This window comes from Patagioenas fasciata, chromosome 1 (assembly GCF_037038585.1).
Source record: "Patagioenas fasciata isolate bPatFas1 chromosome 1, bPatFas1.hap1, whole genome shotgun sequence".
Lineage (NCBI taxonomy): Eukaryota > Metazoa > Chordata > Aves > Columbiformes > Columbidae > Patagioenas > Patagioenas fasciata.
The window spans coordinates 28744069-28764218 of record NC_092520.1 but is presented as its reverse complement, the minus strand read 5'-3'; the positions used below and the strand labels follow the sequence as shown (position 1 = coordinate 28764218).

The following is a 20150-nucleotide window of genomic DNA, read 5'->3' as shown; positions in this document are numbered from 1 at the left end:
TGGTCTTAAACTGATTACTTTTGCCAGGGATGTCAAACTCATTTTCACCAGGAGCCACATTTGACCCTCTGAAGGCAATCATGAGGCTCATGTGGCTCTTGGTGAAAATGAATTTGACACCCCTGACTTATGGGATGTTGTGGATAGGAAGAATCCATGCCTTTGTGTGGGACTGCATCACTACTGCCAGCCCCAAGAGAACACATCCAGTCAGACACAAAGAGGAGGTGGGATGTCCCCTTTGGTAGGCAGCGTGGTTCCAGGAAGAAATTTTTTACAATGAGGATGTTAAAACACTGGCCCAGGTTGCCCAGAGAGGTGGTAGATGCCACATCCCTGGAGACATTCAAGACCAGGTTGAACAGGGCTCTGAGTAACCTGATCTAGTTGAATATGTCCCTGCTCACTTCAAGAGGGTTGGACCTTTGAAGGTCTCTTCTAACCCAAACTATTCTATGATTCTATGGTTCTATGATCTGAACTGAGTGTGAAGCAGCATAGCTGGACAACCAAGCTGAACCAATCCAACAGATGAAAGCCCTCAACTGGGAAAATTCCACTTCTCTCTCACGTCCTCTGGTCCACCCCATTCCTAGCTATGTGGCCTCCCTGCTGCTCATCGTTGCCTGCCTTGTAAACCAATTCAATGTCCTGCCAAGCTTTCTGCCAGGACAGTTAGTTGAATCAACTTAGCATGCTATCAAGACAAGATAGGAAAGGAAGAGGGAGGGAGAGGGGCTCTCTTTTGGCAGCAGCAAGTCATCAAGTCAGTTTGACTGTATCATCAAACCACATTTTAAGGGAGGAACCCAACTGTTCTAAACTCTGTAAATAGATGATGGAGAGAATCAAGTAATTCCAGGGGGCTACTTGGCCTGCAAAGGTTCTGAAATGCCCTCTAGAGGTACCAAAATTTGCTAAATAAAGTTCTGGAGGCATCATTTCTAAGTGATAGGAGCTAGGTGTCATGGATTATGGATTACCTCTCCCCCTCCCTCTCCCTTCAGCCAGGTAGCATCTGATTCATTGATCTAAATTAAAAATTAGGGATGGAATTCATTCCATTTGTAAAGCAGTACAGTTGTAACAAACTTCAGACTCTTCCAGAATATCCTTTCATACTCCTTACATGATTATTTTGATGTCCTTTAATTTCGGGTAGTCAAATTGAAAGGAAAAACTAACACTTTCAAGTTTAGCTCCCAACTCTGTGATTCTTCTAATTCCACCAGCCACTCTGGATAGGAATGTCTCTGCTCCAGCATATAATATTCATTTCATACAAAGAGGGAAGAGAGAAAATGACAGCCTGCAGCTGTTTCACCATGACCCAAGGTATTAAACTGTAATAAATTCTGTGAGTTGTTGAGGCAGCCTTGGTGATGGTGGATGGTGATTTGCCCACCATCCCACTAGAAGATGTACTTTCTTATAGTTGATGGTTACTACTCATGCTCCATTTTCATGTTGAATATGGAAACCAGTTGCTAACCCTAACTCATCTGTCAGTGATTTGTACTAATTTAGAAATGCTTCTTTCAGATAAAATTTGTAAACCACTCACATTCATGACAGTTTGTACGCCTGAAACATTAGTCTTTCTCCATCACAGCTGAATGAAGTAACAGGGAACTGAGTTGTTCTCACTGCCACAATACAAGTCTTGGTTTTCTCTAGATTGAAATGTGATTGTATGTATGTCAACAGCATCCTGGGCTGCACTGGACAAACTGCTGCCAGTAGGCTGAGGAAGGTGATCCTCCCCTTCTACTCAGCCCTGGAGTGCTGGGCACAGTTCTGAGTTTCCCAGTACAAGAGAGACAAGGACATACTGGAGCAAGTCCAACAAAGGGTCACAATGATGCTCAAGGAACTGGAGCATCTGATGTCTAAGGAGAGGCTGGGAGAGATGGGTTTTTCAGCCCAGAGAAGAGAAGGCCCAGGTGGGAAACTTCTCAATGTGTATAATCTACTTTAACAATTTCATCTCAAAGCCATCCTTTCTCCACTTAGAGATATAAAATACTAGGAAAGTACTTGATTATTTTCTAATCCTGTTATTTATTTGTACCTAAAATCTGAGAATATTCATAATATTCAATATAAACATCATGTCTTTGTTTCTTTAACTTCACAGTTAATAGTTTCATTGAATTTCTTGTATGGACATGCACACACATGATTGGGACACTTTATACTTAACACAAGTATTTAGAAAAATGTAACAAAATATTTATAAAGAAGTCTTGGCAATATTTTGGTTTCAATTTTGTAATCTTTAGTGCTCAACTCCCTCTTTTCTCTAATCACTGAGTGTATTAAAGGATTATATATAATAGATACAAATTTTACTTGCATCTCTAAGCATTTTATTTTATCTGAATCACAACTTCTTGGTATTTCACCCCACCAAAAATTATCTCCCTACTCTTCTCAACTATTTGGATAAAAGGAATAGCCACTGCAAATGAAAGTGTTTTGCTCGGTTTACAGTGAAGTAAAAGATAACACAATCTTACTTCTATTCATTCCATCAACTCATTAAAACTGTTCTCTGTGTCTACTGCATATGTTGCAGTAATTAACTTTACAGAGAAATAAACGGAACCCTGCCTATCTCCAAGCACCAGGAAAGGTGAAATACAGAACTTGAGTTTTGGTTTTATAAATAACACATGTTTAAAGTGTAAACAAATGCACTGAAGTTACTGTGTAAACAGATTAGGTAGGACTAATCTAGGAGATACATTAGACTAACTGTACAGTCCTTGGCCTCTGATAAACTTTGATAAACAGACACTTCTGATATGCTCTGAAAGGCAGAACACACCATGATAAGAATATTATGAAGGTGAAAAGAACTGCTGAGGTTTCTTAGCTAGAGAAACATTATAAATTTTTACAGAAGCCTTCAACGCCTGCAGGCTCCTCCTCATGATGATCAATGAGGTCTCACACTCACATGGTGTAAGAACATGGGCAGGAGGCACCCAGTACACTGTAAATGCTGAATTCAACAACTCCAGCTATCATGGGGGTTCACTGTGGGTTTTTTTTTTGGGCCCCCTGAAGTTCTCTGTTTTCCTCTGGGCTTAACAACTCTGGGTTTTGTAATTTGTAAAGATGCCTCCTTGCTGCTCACCCACACTTACAGATTACCACAAATTCCTCATAAAAGAAGCTGCAGCATCTGCATTACTAAAAATTTGTTAACAATTGTTAATTAAAAGTTAATCTCTATTAACCTTTGCTGTTGCCTAACCCACATCTAAAGCACAACATCTGATCTCACTGATGTACAATGACTGTTTAGTTACCATAGCAACTATTTGGGAAGGATTTTGATGAAGACTGATTTTGATATAGCTGATTTGGATGTCTAAAAATTCAGTTTTTGTTAATATTAGGAGTATCCTAGTGGATTAAGGAATTTCTGCTGATTTGTACTAACACAATATGAAAACATTCAATCTTTTAAATACTCTATTTTTAACTACTGATTCAGCCATAAGATGTATTACAGTAAGCTTTACTGCTTATTGCCTCCGGAGAACAGTAATACACTTTCCTGCAATGAAAGGACTTTCAGCAAACTCTAGGTTGTATTCTGCTTATTTAAGAAAGTACCTACACTTGGGGGAAGCTCATCCACTTCTTTTTTTTTGTTGTTGTTGTTAATTTTTACTTCTGTTCTACTTTAGCATTAATTTAGCAGTTCAATTCATGGGATTTGCTTCTTCAGTGAAGTCTTTGTTTCAGCACTTTCCTTGTAATTGGTTGATTTTTGGTAGTATGACATTTCCTTTACATAGTCCCAGTCAAGATCACCCAGACTGTCCTTCCCTTTCACCTTTGCCTTCTGCATCTTTGGTTTTTTAACATTTCTGATTTCCTCACTCCACGTGAGAATTAAACTGAAGGTTAGCATTTACATCCCCAAACATCTAAAGCAGGGGACTGTGCATGCAAACCTTGTAGTTGTGTCAGCAGGAATGTCTACTTGAGTGGGAGAAAAAAACATTCAAATGAGCTGTTTAATTACAAACGTGCATACTTTCAAGAACTACACAATGTTGCGACAGTAAAAACTTCGGCGGGGAAAAAGGATCTGAAACATTTAGTCACATTTTTGATAAATACAAGTGCCTGGAACTAGACCCTAAATCAATACAAGTTAAAGATGATGAGTTAATTCCTGAGAGGTTCAATTAAATGGTACAAACTAGAACACACACACACACACGTTTATATGCCCAGACTGCAGAATTACAAAGTTAGCTTTCCACAATGTCCATGACCAAGAACACTGGGCGATTGATCATTAATGTATGAGCAGGCAAGTTGACAAATACTGTTATGCCAGCAAGGACATTATTGAAAGTTATAAGGTCACACTGATATCAGTGTAACCAGACACTTAACAATTAAATGCACAGATACAAATATTTGGTAAAGGAAAATTATTAAAGGGATTCTATCACATTGCAAGAGAGGTTACACTGGTTTGAGCAAATAGTTAAAATATTTAAAAATAGATGCTTCCAACTTTATTTATATTACAGTTAAAAACAATTAAATGCTTATCCTTCGATGATATTTCTATCCAAATTCAGGTGATACTTTAGAAATTGCTTTTAAATGTTATTTTTTACAACCTTCACTCACGAAAAAAAATGGATGAGGAATGCGATTCAACTTTTTCATCTTTAGATGTCTAAATTTTTTCTAGCTGTACCAGACTCTCCTTATGGTAAATGGAGAAACGAGTACCCGAGGAGAGAAATCCAACTAATCTATTAGCTCTTCTCTTAGACTGAGATGAATCACCCTTAATCAGATGAACAACTCCATCAACTATAAAATGATGCAAAAAATTACCATTAGATTTGGAACCATATATTTAGGACATCTATGTTAAAACAAATTACTCCCATCCTTTTAATCTTCCATTTGAATTAGAAAGTGCAAAATTTGGCTGTACATCAAGAAGAATAATTTTTTGTTATGATGTAATAAATAAGTAGATTACCAAAATATATTGCTTCTTTAAACCTTCCAGTTATAAAAACCTGTCCAGGGAAGTATGCTACAAACTCCCTCCAAACTTGGCCAAATCTTATTAAAAGGAAGACATGTCTGCAAAGCAAAATTAAAATAGTAGTACAAGTACCTGACAGAGTACCCCTGCTAGGGCAATCTAGTTAGCACCCAAACATTAGCAATTGAGGGATTGTAATGTGGGTTTTAGCAATGCTTATTATTTAATTAGCATGTATATCCAGAACATATAGAGAGTGTGCTTGGATTAACATAGGCTAGAATTCACACTGTGGCTTCTGCTTCTACTCCAAACTATGCAGCTGGCTTGAAGTAAAACAAATATGTTAGCACACACAATTAATCAAACCTTAGTTCCTCCTGTGTATTCTATTCAATGTCATTTAGCACACAGCCTTGTATTTTGAAATGGAGCTGAACAACACTGCCCAAAGGGGAATTCTCAGAGGGAATGTATTTACGGAGGTGAAAAAAAGTTATTTTCTTTACCTTAACAAGGAATAAGACAAGGACTACTATATTCCATAATAAGTAATTAGAGGATTTTAAAAGAAGGCCAGAGAAACAGCTACTTAAAAAGAAAAAACAACACACACAAAAATAAATTCTGAATTTATTCATGGGGACCGCTTTGCCCTGAAAGCCAACATGAAATATTTCCTTTTACGCTTAACCCTTAAGCTTGTGTTTATCAGTTTCTTGACGATCTCTTATCAGTTCTAAAGTGTAAAGGTGGGTTTGGCCTGAGAGCTGTAGTTTCAGATACTGTGAAAGGTAAGAGCTAAACATTGACCTAAAAAGTATTCTGTATAAGTGTGAAAGTATCTCTTCACCATCTTTCCCCCACCCCCCACCCCCCAGAAATAATTATCTTTCATCAAAATCGGAGTCTTTCTTATGCAGAATAAATGTGTATTTTTTATAAATTTTAAAACTGACTGCTGCTTGAAACAGTATGTTCTGTCTCCTTCCAGCACAGCTAACTGACTGGATAGCAATATCCATATGCAAAGGTCAGGGTAAAGACCTGTTTATGCAAAGCTAAGCACTGAAGGAGAAATACTTGCTTCTCTTCAGGTAGAAAGCCAGTTCAGGCATGTCAAGAATTCAAAGTTCAAGACTTAACTGTGAACCATGCTACTCACCAAAGCAGCCTCACCTAATACGGGAGAAAATAGGAGTGAAGCAGGAAAGAAAGATATCCCATTAGAATATGTACTTGCTATATAAACTCAAGGAGGCTAGCTGGCTTAAGAACTATATACACTCCTTTATATACATATATATATGGTCCTTTCATAGTAGACTATTAAACATCTAGCTTACAGACCATCAGTTCAAGTCAGCATAGTTAAGCGAAAGTAAAGTAACTATGCACGGCCACCAGCGAGCTACACGAGTGGGTGTTTGAGCGATCTAATCAAAGCAGAAAGTCATCCATATCACCACATCTGGCATCATGGGACAGCACATTCATAGAGAAGCCAGCAGTGTGACAGACATGAAATCTCATTCTGATCCGTTGAACTCTTCCAAGCAACACACTAACCAGGCAGGGCAGATGTTGGGTAACCTCTATAGGAATCATTTTGGAGGGCAGGGGTGGGAAAGCTGGCTACCCTTGTCCTACTTTCATTTACATAACGATGGAGTTATTGCACTTGATTATGTCAGAATAACCCTGATCTAGCTAAGAAGAACAACATAAACAATGGAATTTAGAAAATATTGTACCTACATTTATATATAATATTAAGAGAAGCTGGCACATTATATGACTTGAACATAAAAATAAAATAAAATTTAGCAAAATTCAGCTTTTTAATTGTTAAATGCAAAAGTTTATTTTAAAATTCAGCAACACTGGTAAAAATATTTAGGTTTGGGTGTTCTCTTTGCTTAGTTTTTTTTTATAGTGCTGCTTACTTTTAGAATTTTTTGTAAAAACTTACCTGAGGGGAAAATGTTAAGATAACATTAAGATTAACAAGATATACTTCACAAGAATGTGTGTGGGTGGGAGAAGGAAACGTTTGTATGTTGAAATAGTAAGCAAATAGTGTTACTAATGACTATATGAAAAGACATCACAATCCACAGATTTTGAGGGCTCTAACATTCAGCTTTCATTTTATCTTTAAATTCTTGACTTCTCAGCTATGTGATTAAAGGACCTCTATAAGTTTCACAATAGCACTTCTTAATTTCCTTAAGGATCTCAGAGGGGGGGCGTTGAGGATGAGTAATGCTTGTTTCTTAAATATAAAGTTTAGAAGAATGGTGCTGACAAGAATTTTCTGAAAATGAAATATTTTCTTTCCATTTTTTCCTCACTGTGATCCAAATGACCTTTGCTGCTGAATCTAGTTGCATGCAAATCAGTAAAAGTTTCTGCAAATTCTGGATCCACAGATTTCAAGGCCAAAAGAAGCATTCATTATGATTAGCTTGATCTTCCGTATTGATAGAACATAAAAATCCATCCAGTAACTTTGTGCTGGATGTAGTTTGACAGGTGGGTTGTTTTTTCCCAGTAAGATATCTGTTCTTGAAGACATGAGGAGAATCCACCGCTTGCCTTGAAAATCTGCTACCAGTGAAGAGCATTCACTCTTCAAAACCACATTCCCATCTCTAATCTGAATTGTTATGCATTCAACTTTCAACCACTGACCCTTGTTATTTCACTTCCTGCCATGGGTGAAATATAAAAATCAAGCATCAAAAACTGCCAGCAGACCAGAAGCAGCTTAGACTCTTTGTTCAGCAAAATCACCATTATTGTTAAGTTTTGTGAAACAAGGCCTCTCTGAAAACTATACTTCCCAGCTTTTGTGAAAGTTGACAAGACCCATGATCTTTCAAACAAACATTTCAAGCTGTCCAAACTGTCATTTTATGAAACTCGGTGTTGGCTAAGTGTTTAAGGTAACTTTGTCAGGTGTTGCTCTGTCAAATGCTGTGAAAGAAAGCCTATATTAACTCTTCATATCTAATATTCAATCTCACCATAGCTATACTCATTCTGGCGTCATCAAACAGGACAAAAAAGAAATAGCAGAAGTGGACTTAAGCTGGAAGTATTTGCAACGCAGTTCAGTAAATGAATCTGAAGAACTAAGCTACATGGACAGAATCGTGTAGAAACCTCACAAGTCAAAATTAATACTGTGAAGGAAAATCTACACTAAAATTACTGTTTTTCAAAAGTACTCAAAAGGTATGAAAACATGAGATTTAACCAAAGAACCTGTAGGTGTCTTACAATATATTTTTGCACCAATGTGCATCTATTCCATGCAAAGAAGTACTGCAGAAGAAAAAACAGCATAGAAACTATTTTTATTACCAAAATAATACATTGCCTATCGATGAAACGATAATTAAGTGAAAACGTGTGTGGCCAAATGAAGATACATCTGGATTTGCAAAAGCATTTCTCAACTGCACATTCTGTTGAGGTTTCTTTCAATTTGCAAGCACTCTAAAAGCAGCAAAGAACATTTTCTGAGAAACAGCTCGCTTAGATGACAAAAAAGTGGGATTAGTTAAATCTAGGCTGTTTCAGGGGATGCAGTGAGGAGACTCAATAAAGAGGAAAAAAAAGAGACTGATCTCATTAAAAAATATTTCCCTTCCCTTTCTCATCACACAGCAATCGCTGCAGGATCACTACCTTGATGTAGAGATGTAGGTTGGTTAGTGGGGAACACATACACACACAAAAAGATATTTTAGAGGTAGGTATTTTTTCTGAAAATAGTTATTTTCCCTTAAATAAATTAATGATTAAAACTTTTTCTTTCCTGTTGTGATCCATTTATCTGTTCTTCATAAGCTGAAATCCAAGAATTATGCATTATATGATTTAGGGCAGAACCACTGCTGGTACAATTTGTCCCGCTTATTTGAGTCTAGCTCAGTTGTGCCCCTTCTATGATCTGAAGGAGTATATTTGAAAATAAGCACAAAGCATATAGTAATTGTGCATCTTAAAATGACACACAGGACTCCGCTATGCTATTGCTACAATACCTGTCTGACATACTATTAAATGATCTTATGGCCATCTTAAAGTCGGGGAAAATATGAGAGCTATATGATAATTTATAGGCTCCATAGCTGGTTGATATGTTCCAATGCCAAGATTATAATCCCTCATTTTTAGGCCCCTTTAACTACTGCAGTCCACATAGCTTCAATTCAATGCCTAAGGACTGTCTATTCCAGCTGCTCTGAAGGATGAAAATTCAGTCCCCTCAGAATATATTCAAGAGGGTCAAGCATAGCTCGTTCTTTTTTTTCCCCTCTTCCTGCCCTGAGCTTTTTCATTTGCAGCAACACAGTGCCGAAAGCAATGCTTTGCTTTGTCTCATTCAGCTTGCCACTGGTGTACAAACAACAGGACCCTGCAGATGCACAGGCTACCTCAACTTTTTCCAGCCCATGCTAGGAAAAGGCATCCCTTTGTCATCAGCAGATCTGGTCACCTGCCAACCATGTGATTAGCTCTCAATGGTTCTTGGTACTAGCAGGCTGTGGCAGCAAGCAGAAGAAAAAGGACAGAAGAAGGAAAAAAAAAAAATGATTGGATGAAGATAGACTGAAGAAAGATGAAAACTTAACTGGACAATTCCTGTCACAGGTATAAATGGAAACTCCCAGGGGCCAGGGAAAATAGGGAGCTAGGCTTTCACATAAGATTATAAAGGAAATAAGACACTTTTCCACCATGCTGGATGGAGCTGAGAATTCATGAGAGTTAAGCAGCAGCCCAAAATGGTCTGATTTTGATGAGCTGGGGTACAGAACCTGACCTATGCTCAAAACTGAAGAGTTACTCATTCCACACAAAATGAGAGGGATTCACATCACATTTCCTATAGCCCAAAGGCTACAGCAGTTGTGTAGGAAATACCTATTTAAGCTCCCTCAGGCAATGGAGAAAATGGAGCACAGGTTTCAAGTATCAGCAATGAATACAGTAAGCATTAACTTACTAAGTAAAAGCGAGACACTGGCAATCTTGCGTCCATTTGCATGTTTACCATAATGCCCAAATCAGTCAACAAGCTTGAAAATGCCCACTTCAGTCAACAAGCTTGAAAATGCCCACTTCACCAACTAACCTGTAAATCCTTCCAGTGCTGAAAGGTGCCCTGTTTAATACCTCACATGATTTATGCAATTCCAACTACACACGGAAAAGGAAATATGGGCAAAATTTAATTATGATTCAGAGCAATTGCTTCTGTGCCGCATCTAAGTCTAATTACACTCAAGGTGTCCCTCATTTTCTCACTGGTTATGAAGGGAACCTAAATTTATTATGGTTATAAATTCAGCAGTTTAAGGACCTCCACTTGATTAGGATGAATGCAAGACAAAATCCCACTCAAAGCGTCCACTGGAAAAGTTCTATCATTTGGATCTTACATGTACAATACTGCATCACCTATCCATGAAGAAGAAGCCATGAGTGACGCACTCATGCCTCTGCCAGAAAAAAACCAATAGGTAATGACTAGTTTCCTCTTCCTTAGGATCTTCTATCTCTATCCAACAGGTTCTCAGCACAGTTCTCTCAGACGGGATTTACTTGAGCACACGGTAGGTACTACAAGTCCTCTCCTGTAATGAGAGCCAGCCTAGAGAGCACTTCTGAGATTCAGCAGTGCAGACCGTGAATGAATTCAGCACAAAGCCCAGGCAATTCTTAAAATAACACACAGAGTACTCCAGTGTTGGTTGGTTGTTTTTTGTTTGTTTTTTTTTTTTAACTGGTTACAGTGTTTCTCGCTCTCAAGTTCACAAGCTTTGCCTAAAGAGGAGACATTGGGATAAGAAATCCAATACTTCGAGGGTCACAAAATAAAAAACTTTTAGGTGTAAAATAGTTTTAGTGACAGTGAATAACAGCATGCTGTTAGTCACAAGAATCTTGCCTTCTGTGACCTGCTTTTGAAAATCACAGCAGTAAGTGAAAAAAATATTCTCACCAATTTCCCTAATGCAGGATCAAACCACCACAAACCTCCAGGCACAAAGAGCCTCACTGGAGGCACCACACTTTGAATTAGGCTTTGAAGGTATCCTTACAATTCCCTCTCTAATTATTACATCTCAGCCGAACTACAAAGCTTTAAAGAGGCAGCAAGGTGTGTGGTAACAGCATTCCTACAGACTTGAAGAAAATACACAGTATACAGCAGAGAGCTACAACAGAAGTGCAAGGCTGGTACTTAAGTTAAAAGTTACTGAGATTGGAATCCTGGCAAACATTCAGGGCACTGCTGTATCAAGCTGAATGAATTAATGTTTTACTAATGACTTGAACTTAAACAAACCAAAATCCTTCTTCAGAAAAGGGAAATTAAAAAACAAAAAATCTGTCTTTTGAAGGAGCTTCCTAAGGGCCTACTGCTAAATGAATTTCTTTTTTCTACTAAAATCAAAAACTAATTAGTTAAATCTGTAAAAGAAAGATTAACTGAACAAAACCCCAGGGAAAACAAACCACAATATACTCACTTAACAAAATTCTCATCTAGGCCAAACCCAAACAAAAATCAACACAGGTCAAACTAACTCAGGATTTTCACTCTGTATTACTCCTGGCTCTTAACTTCCTTTTCTTAAATTCTTCAATGCCAATTATAAAGAACAGGTCATATAACTTCAGGGAAAATTTGAACATCATCCAAACACAGTCTGGGCTTATGGAATAAAACTGATGTCTTCCTTTTCCCAGAAAGTATACAGATGTTGATAAGGCAAGAATGGTCCTTGTACTGCAAGACTTACCAAGGCAAACAGAATAAATTAATATACCAATTATTATAACTCTGTTTTCCAGCAGCCTTGCTTTTCAGACTGTACAATCTTATACATGTTATGCTTTGCCAGATTAGGTCAGAAAATACATCTTCAAGTATGCTGCACTTCTTATGAGTGAGAGAATTCTAACTTCCATAGGAAAACTCCAAAGAAAATTCATTGCTTTGAACAACCTCCCCTGTGCTGGTGAAGAGATGCTCAACCAGTACAGATATAAACTCTTTCCTGGGGCTGCTGTTCTTCATAGCTGTTTGGTACTAGAAAGGCTACAGATCGATACTGAATCCCTTTTCTTCAAACAGGCTTCTAATTGCCCATCACTCGATGGTTATATAAAGTTTCAGTTTCAGCCCATGCCCAATGTCTATCAGCCCACAGCAACAATTTGGCAAATGTAAGTTAATGACATAATGTAATACAAATAAGCTTTTTACTTAAGATCCTGAACAGGTAATGAAATCCACCATGTGTTTGCTGATATGAAGAGTGTTTCTTACAATAGCAAGAATGCTGTGAATTAAGATGCACAAATTACAAAACTTTGATGACAACATATGTCTTCATTACTTTTTCTCCATTTTTAATTTAACTTGATTCTTGGTGCATTTTCGCTGGTTACAACCCACTAACTTTTCTTGGTGGAAAACTGTCACATATCCACAGTTTGCTTCAGACGTGGTTATCCCTCTTGTATAAATAGTAATCTAATTTTTAAAGAAATCAAGAAACTTCCTAGAAACATTTCGTCTACTGATCAAATGAACTGTTACGGGAACTCTAGGGACTCTATACTGTTAACTGGCAAGTGGAATGAAAAATGATAAACTCATCCTGAAGGCTATTTAGGATCTCTCAGTGAAAACAGCTTGGGAAATCAAAGCAGCTGAGCAGCTGTAAGCAGGGTTCCTCAATAGCAGCCACTGTCCCTTCTCTCTTTTCATTCTTCTCTAGACCTCTTTAGTCTGTCTGAATCAAAAATATTTGCAACCAACACCCAATATCATTTCACAGGCTTATTATAGCTCACTTCAGGAATTAGTGTCTTTCTGCAGGTTCTCATGTCACTGGCAATCAGTGTTACTCCTGAGAGTTCTCAATTTTTCCACTTAAGCCTAGTGTGTCTCCTTAATCCCTTTAAATCTTGCATTTTGACCCAATTTTACTGTCCATTGTCATACTTTTTTTGCTGCTAGCTAGGCCTTATTATGTATCATAAGAATATAAAAGCTAAATTGTGGATTATTTTTAAGTAAAAAGCCTGCTAAGAATTCATAGTGCTATCTTGAGCATTATATTCCTTGCCTCTCACCAGACCAGGTCAAATGAAATCAATGGGACTATTCAGCTCAGCAAAGCAAGCAGGATTCAGCTCCACAAGGTCAATTTTATTGTGAATACATTGTTCTTTAAAAGTGTGATTATTCAGCAGGTGACCTCACCCTAAAACTAGAAAAATATCTATCAAAAAGTAATGCTGCAGAGAGATTGCCCCTCTATCCAATCAAGCCAACAGCTGCAATGTTCATTCTACATGGAAGACTATTGTCCCTGACTTCAAAGAGAACTGGAACCAAAACCTCCTCACCTCAAACCCCGATCTAAACCACCAGCTTAAAGGTTATTCTGGAATGCACTGCTCATAATTAGTCTGTTCAAGCCATTTTATTCTGTGGAACATAGACAATATTAGCAGAAAATAAGAAACATAAAGGGGGGAAAAAGAAGCAAGGAAGGACCACATAAAAAATGAGAATTTGTTGGGTCGCTGGTAGCAGTACTTAGTTGGAGAGTGGAACATCAGAGTCCAGGTCGTGTTCAGAAAAGTATTTAAGCATTCATATACACAGGAAGCAAACAGCAAATTAATAAAAATCTGGTCAGAATATAAGTGAGGGCACATTATGGGAAATATGGTTTCAAAGCCTCTGAAAAAAGGAAGGAATTGCATCTGAGTCTTCCATGTTTGGACAAAGCACCCTAACTTCTGTATAAAAGGCAATTCAAACCACAATTGCCTCTTCTTTCCTAATCCAGAAGAGTACCTAAACCCATCTCTTCAACTACACTGCTTTGCTTCTTATAAAAATGATTAATAATCCAGTATGGGGAGCAGAGGAAAGCTTTGCTTTTGGCTAAAACCACAAATCACACCAATCAATCACAAATCATTAAAAACAAACAAAAACTCTCTTGTTGAACTAAGCAACTACCTTTTTTCCTCACCAAAACCCATTTATTTTTATCTGCATAAAGCTGACTTCCTTTCCTATGAAAATATTTGGAGGATAAGGTGATGTTCAAGTATGAAATGGAAAATTCAATCATTTCTAGCAGTCAGTCTAAAACACCAGTACAAAAAAACCAACATAACTGATACAGAAGACAATGAAAATCTTTCCACTTGGATTAGTAAGGGCTGTACTAGACTTTCTATATGTCCCATATAATCATCTCTACACAAAACACATAGCTACTCCTTTATACTTTAATAAATATTAATTTTCCAGTGATCTTGCATCCATGTTCACAAAAATGCCCCCATGAACTAATTTTTTTATTTGCAGAAAGGTTTATTTTGAGGTTTTTGGTTTGGATTGGATTTTTTTAATAAACTGTTGTGTCAAACTACTATCTAAATCCCTTGGTAATACTTACAGTAAGAAGCATGACATGTGGAAAATTGTTTGGGCATCAACCTAGAGCATATCAAAACAGCAGCAACAAGCCTGGCCACAGACCAGAATCCAATACAGTTCCTGACAAATGATGCCAAACGTGCTGCCAACATGCAATGGCCTCATTTTTAAGCCAAAGATAAATGTAGTTGAGGTTTCTTCCCAAGACTAGTGTACCGAAATGCCACATGTGAAATCAAGCAAGGGTGCTTCAAATAATTCCCAATGATACTTTACCAGTCTGCTTCTTCAAGAACTGTCAGATACTGAGTTCAAATGTGTGTTCCCACACTAGTATATAGCTCACCCAGGAAAACAGATCAGTGTTACGGCTTTCAAAAGCAGCACTGACAACTGTTTTAGTTTAATTATTATACTCAGGAATGTAATATTATTTTCCCACAAATGAATAAAGCATACCACAACAGTGAAATTCCTAAAAATGTATTTTTTCTTTAATAAAAGGAAGGATGATGATTTAATAATTATATTTCACAAATAATAATATTTTCTTATTTCAAATTTAATTTCAAATAAACATTTCATATTTAATTTCAAATAAACATAATTTCATAATTTCTTACATAAACATGTTTGGGAAAAGTTTATGAAGTTTTCCCAGAAAGCAGGTTTAAAGGTGAATTTCAGGGAATTGTTTTTGAAAGATTCTTGCTTCAATGAGGATTTAACCAAATGTTAGTACAGGAAAATGCAGTGCTGTTTTAAGGCATTTAGGGATTTGTAATGAAAAGTTGAAATGAGATGTAGCTAATTATGTAAATCGCCAGTTTCAGTGAGCCTTGGCTTTGCAGTGCTTTTTGGCTTTAAGTCAGAAAAGCTGCCCAAAGAGTATAAAAAAAAACAACAAAAAAAACACCTTGCTTCTTTCTACCCCCAGTGACTCTTGCATTCCTAAAACAGCTATGAGAATCTGTCATTACTTCCCCTTTGAAATCATTGTACCCTTGAGGCACAGTACTGCAAGATACCACTTAGCAGTCCTAAAGAAACAGTTTGGAAGACTCCGCTTAAGTAAGGGAAGGCCACATTATAGCTCGAATGAAGGCTGAACAGGAAATGGGTTTCCTCCTTGCACAACCTTTTTTTTTTAGAATGCTCCGGGCCTAAATCAGCATTATCTAATTTTTTTTTTTTCCCCTCAAAAAAATTTAATGGAACTGACTGTAATGCAAAATATTGCTAGTATGACACCAGACTCTTGCAAGAAAAAATACTGACGCACATAACATGAATTTCTTCCTGGTTGATGGCTCCCTAAGCTTCAGAAGACATACAGGGTAAGAGGAGAAGCAAGCAAAGCAGACCACTAGGAGGATGGCACTAGCCAAGCAATAACCAGCTAAAGAACAAGGTAATTTTTAAATATTTGGGAGCTATTTAGAAGAGATGAACATTCTTTCACTGACTTTACATGGTCTGAACTTGAACATTTCAGAGTTATCCACAAGACCCAAATAGCATAAAGAATTTTTTCTTATGTGAAGCAAAAATGAAGACAAGAGCAGTCCTTTACAGAGAAGCTCTGCTCTTTAACTCAGTGCTCATTCAGAGCACTGCCATAGTAGTGCTACCCCAGTCCCAACAGCCATTGCTGGGCAAGGGAAGGTATTTGACTCTGATACTGCTTCTGGATGTACGGGGCATGAGCTGGGACTTGAGTTTAGTGCCAGCTTTGGGGTACACTTGTTTGATTCTACACAATCAGCAAAATCTGTTCAACCACTTCCATACTATTTGAAACAGCACATTTCACTAGAAAATATCTTCTACAGATTGGATAGGTGGGCATTTAGATCCATATTCTCATTCAATTATTAAGACTTACTGCAGTCATATTGAAAAAATGGACAAGCAGGGCATAAAGGAAAGACAAATGTTGGGCTTCAATTTTAACTGCATTCTTAGCGCTAGTTTCTCCTGTAAGGAGAAAAATGCCTCAGACAACTCATAAAGGATACAGCACAAAATTGTACCATGCAGTTTTCTGAAACAGGCACAAGAGCTCAACACACTGGAGTTAATTTCTGTGTCAATTTTCATTCCATACGGATTAGTGCCATTGTGCATAGCTGAAGCACCAACTTTATGCATGTATTTGGCAGTGTCATATATATCCAGTTTCCCTGAGCTTCCAGTAATATGAAGTTGCTGCAGACACTGCAGTTTCTCATTAAGTTTATCAGATTTAAGTTACTCTGTGGGTTTGGTTTTCCCTAACTAAAAGGTTCAAGTATTTTCAGCTGCATCTTTTTCTTCAGCTTAGTGAGTATCTCAATAGTGTGCAAATCTTCGTACCACAAATACATCCAGGAGTTCAACTATCAGTCTGGGTTTCCATTCCTTTTACCTCCCATGGGAAAGAAAAGTCCTGCTTTCCCTGCCTTCTAGTAGCATTGGTGAATTAAGAATTTCACAATTCAGCATCGGGATTTATCACTGTAACATGCTTGCATTTGCTAAGAAAAGTTTTTCCTCCACCTTATTAATGTAATGCAGAAGCTATTTCTGAGGAAAGAGATTCAACTGAGACTATTTCTCAACCTTGGTGAAAAACAAAAGATAGATTCATAAAACTTTCAGTATCAACAGGTCTCTACACAATCATTTTAAGATTAAAATTCAGAACAAAACACGAAGCAAATTACTAATATGAATGACAGAAGTTTCTTCCAAAATGTCACAAAGCTAACTCAGCCGCATCCACTATACTACAGTGTCTTCTTGTTCTAAGTAGAAGAGAAATGCAGGGGCTCACCCACCTTATAGCAGATCATCTTGAGGCTAAATCCCTAAACATGAAGAACTAAAACCTTTTCTGCCTTTAAAAAATATTAGTGCTGATAAATAACTGAATTGTATTTAATTTATTTCCCTTTTTAATGACTCTTACGAAACATGCTATTTAAATCCCCAAAAGCACTACAGCCATACATATGTGGGTAATTGATGCTGACAATGAGACTCTTTGAGAGGTTAAAACTTCAAACAGTTCCTTCTGATGAAACCTCTAATTTTGATTTGATTACAGCAGGCCCTACGGTCTCTGTTGTGAATTACAGTCCTAAGGGCTTTCTTTCATTTTATTCTTACATGGCCTACCTTTCTCTTCATATTGAGCCCACTTCTGTTCTCTTTAGTTGTACTCAGAATGCTATCTCGAGACAGCCACAATCTCTGACCTATTCTGCATTTATGTAGACTGCAGGTTTCTCCTGTGGACAGTAACTAAACAAGTTGGCCCCAGTACCATATTTCACGCTCTCAGACCCTAGCTCACGATGCGGTACGCAGCATGGCACTCACCTCACTCCTGCTTTGAGAAACAGGGCAGGCAAGGGGCCAGGAGCTGGCAGAGCGCTGACTTGGCACTTTTTCCCTCCCTTACCCACCTAGTCTGCTGTTGTCCTAATTTGCTTACCACAAATGCTAGCTACATCTAAGAGGATAAGAAAAATTCCAGATCCACAATGAAATTCACACTGGAGGAGTTTGACGACTCCTTGTATTTGGCCTCCAGGCGATTGCCTGAGATAAGACTCAGGTCCCCATCAGACGATCATCATTTAAGAGGCTGACAAAAGAACTATATTTTTTATGTATGTCATGGTATAATGAGCGGGGCAGATCAACCATCAAAATACAGAGCTGGAGAAAGTCACGCTCTTCTCCTATGTGCTGTTTATAGACCGTGAACAAATATTCCAAGACACGTAGGTATTTTACAAGCAAGACTAGACGTATGGTGTAAAATCAACTTTCTAATTCATGTTATTGGAAGAGAGCAGAGACTGGTGTTGTAGGTTCCCCTTGCTGAGGCATGAGAATACTGGAATATACTAAATACTTGGGTCGCAAGATGTGCCTTATGGTTTTTTTTTCACTTATTTGAAATAACATTAGATGAATAATATGAACAAGTATTCAGTAACTGAATCTTACTTTGAACCCACTCTTGATTTCAACTGGATCACTTATGGACTACAGCAAAATTCAGTTTAACTGAAGTCTCACTTATTTAATTTACAGCATTAGGCGCTGTGTGGTGGCCATCACAAACTTGTTACTACTGCAAAATTCCGGATATAGGAGACAGAGGTCTGAAGTGTGCTATTCTACTGTGGATGTTAGTAGTCTTTGCTGCATCTTTCACTCAGATCTTGTCTGTAGTCTCTTAGAATGATCTGGCTTAAACTCGAAGCCACTAAAACAATAGTATTGTACCACTGAAATTCTGCCAAAAGGTACCTGAGCTGCAAAATACTGTCTTTGATGTCTTTCTGAAGAGGGTAGAAAAATAGCTAGATTAAATTGATGGGGTTTTCACCCTTTTTACAAATTCTAAAGACACTGCTAATAAATTTGAGTTATTTCAGACAAAATGTTTTGATCACAACTTCATCACTTTTAAATTTCATTTTACCATCTTCAATCACCAGAAAATCATAAATACTACGAAATGCAACACAGCTCATTTTTCACTGTGTCAACAAATAGCCTCAGGAAAGCAAAGGCCATCTTACCATCTAGCTAAGTCACCTGCAAGAAGATAACATTGTCACAAGTTCCAAAGGTTCTAAAAAATCAGCAAGCACCTTGTTTTCATGAGGATTCTTTGTATTATGAAAAATAGCATGCTGTTACAATTGATAACTCTGCCAAGTAGAAGCAGATGTGGCAGGTCAGTTTTCCAATGAAAGAAGAATTCTTGGTATAGACTTGGAATATATTAAGTACAATTTGCTTTAACTACACATTTGCCACTAACAAGTGTTCAAATAGCATGGAGAGAAGTCTTACAAATGTTGGGTTCTCAAGGAACATCTCAGTTTTAAGAACACCACATGAAACCTTGAAACATCTCCAGACTGAGTATTTTTTCACCTACTAGAAGAACAGCTTGAAAATCACGAAAAATGTCCTCATGTGGTGACACCTATCATGTATTACTAAGAACAGACAGCATCCCATGCTCCATTATCTTTACTTAGCTTTAAATTTCTCTAACCTAGATCTCAGTTAAAAGAAAACATCTAAGGAAAATAAATCAAGGGTTACAAACGCTTATCTCACTACTCGTTCTCAGATGTAGCAAAGATTTGCAAAGACATTTTCAAAAGTCTCTAGAGGTACTGTCTCTTCTGTGCTTGTCCAGCAAAATGAACAGGAGAACGTGCTTTAATATCCCATTCCCAGCAATGGTAGATAGTGACAAAACTGTTCAATCTGTGACAGACAGGACAAACCCCTGGTCACTGATCTTGATACCATTAATTGGCTGTGCTTCTTGTGAATCAGTAACTCAAGCTGAGTACATACGAGCTGAAAATTAGCTAATTTGAAGCATTTTTTTCTAAGTAGCATATTATTAAATCAATAACATTAATAGCCAATTACTCAGAGAGCTATATATCACACAATAAAAAAGTATTAAGGTAACATGGTCTAGCCACCTGTTACCACACACAGGAGTATCTACATGTAAGAATATCCACATTAAGTACAGACTTTGCATGGAATGAAAAAGCCTGTTAATGTGTTTTGTTTATCCCTTAAACTGTT

The 20150-nt window shown here is 37.5% G+C and overlaps 1 protein-coding gene across 1 annotated transcript in view; it reads right to left on the bottom strand.

Moving 5' to 3' along the window:
- Positions 1 to 20150, bottom strand: part of FREM2 (FRAS1 related extracellular matrix 2) — a 134005-nt gene that overhangs the window by 102013 nt on the left and 11842 nt on the right. The gene's annotated exons all lie outside the window — the stretch shown is intronic.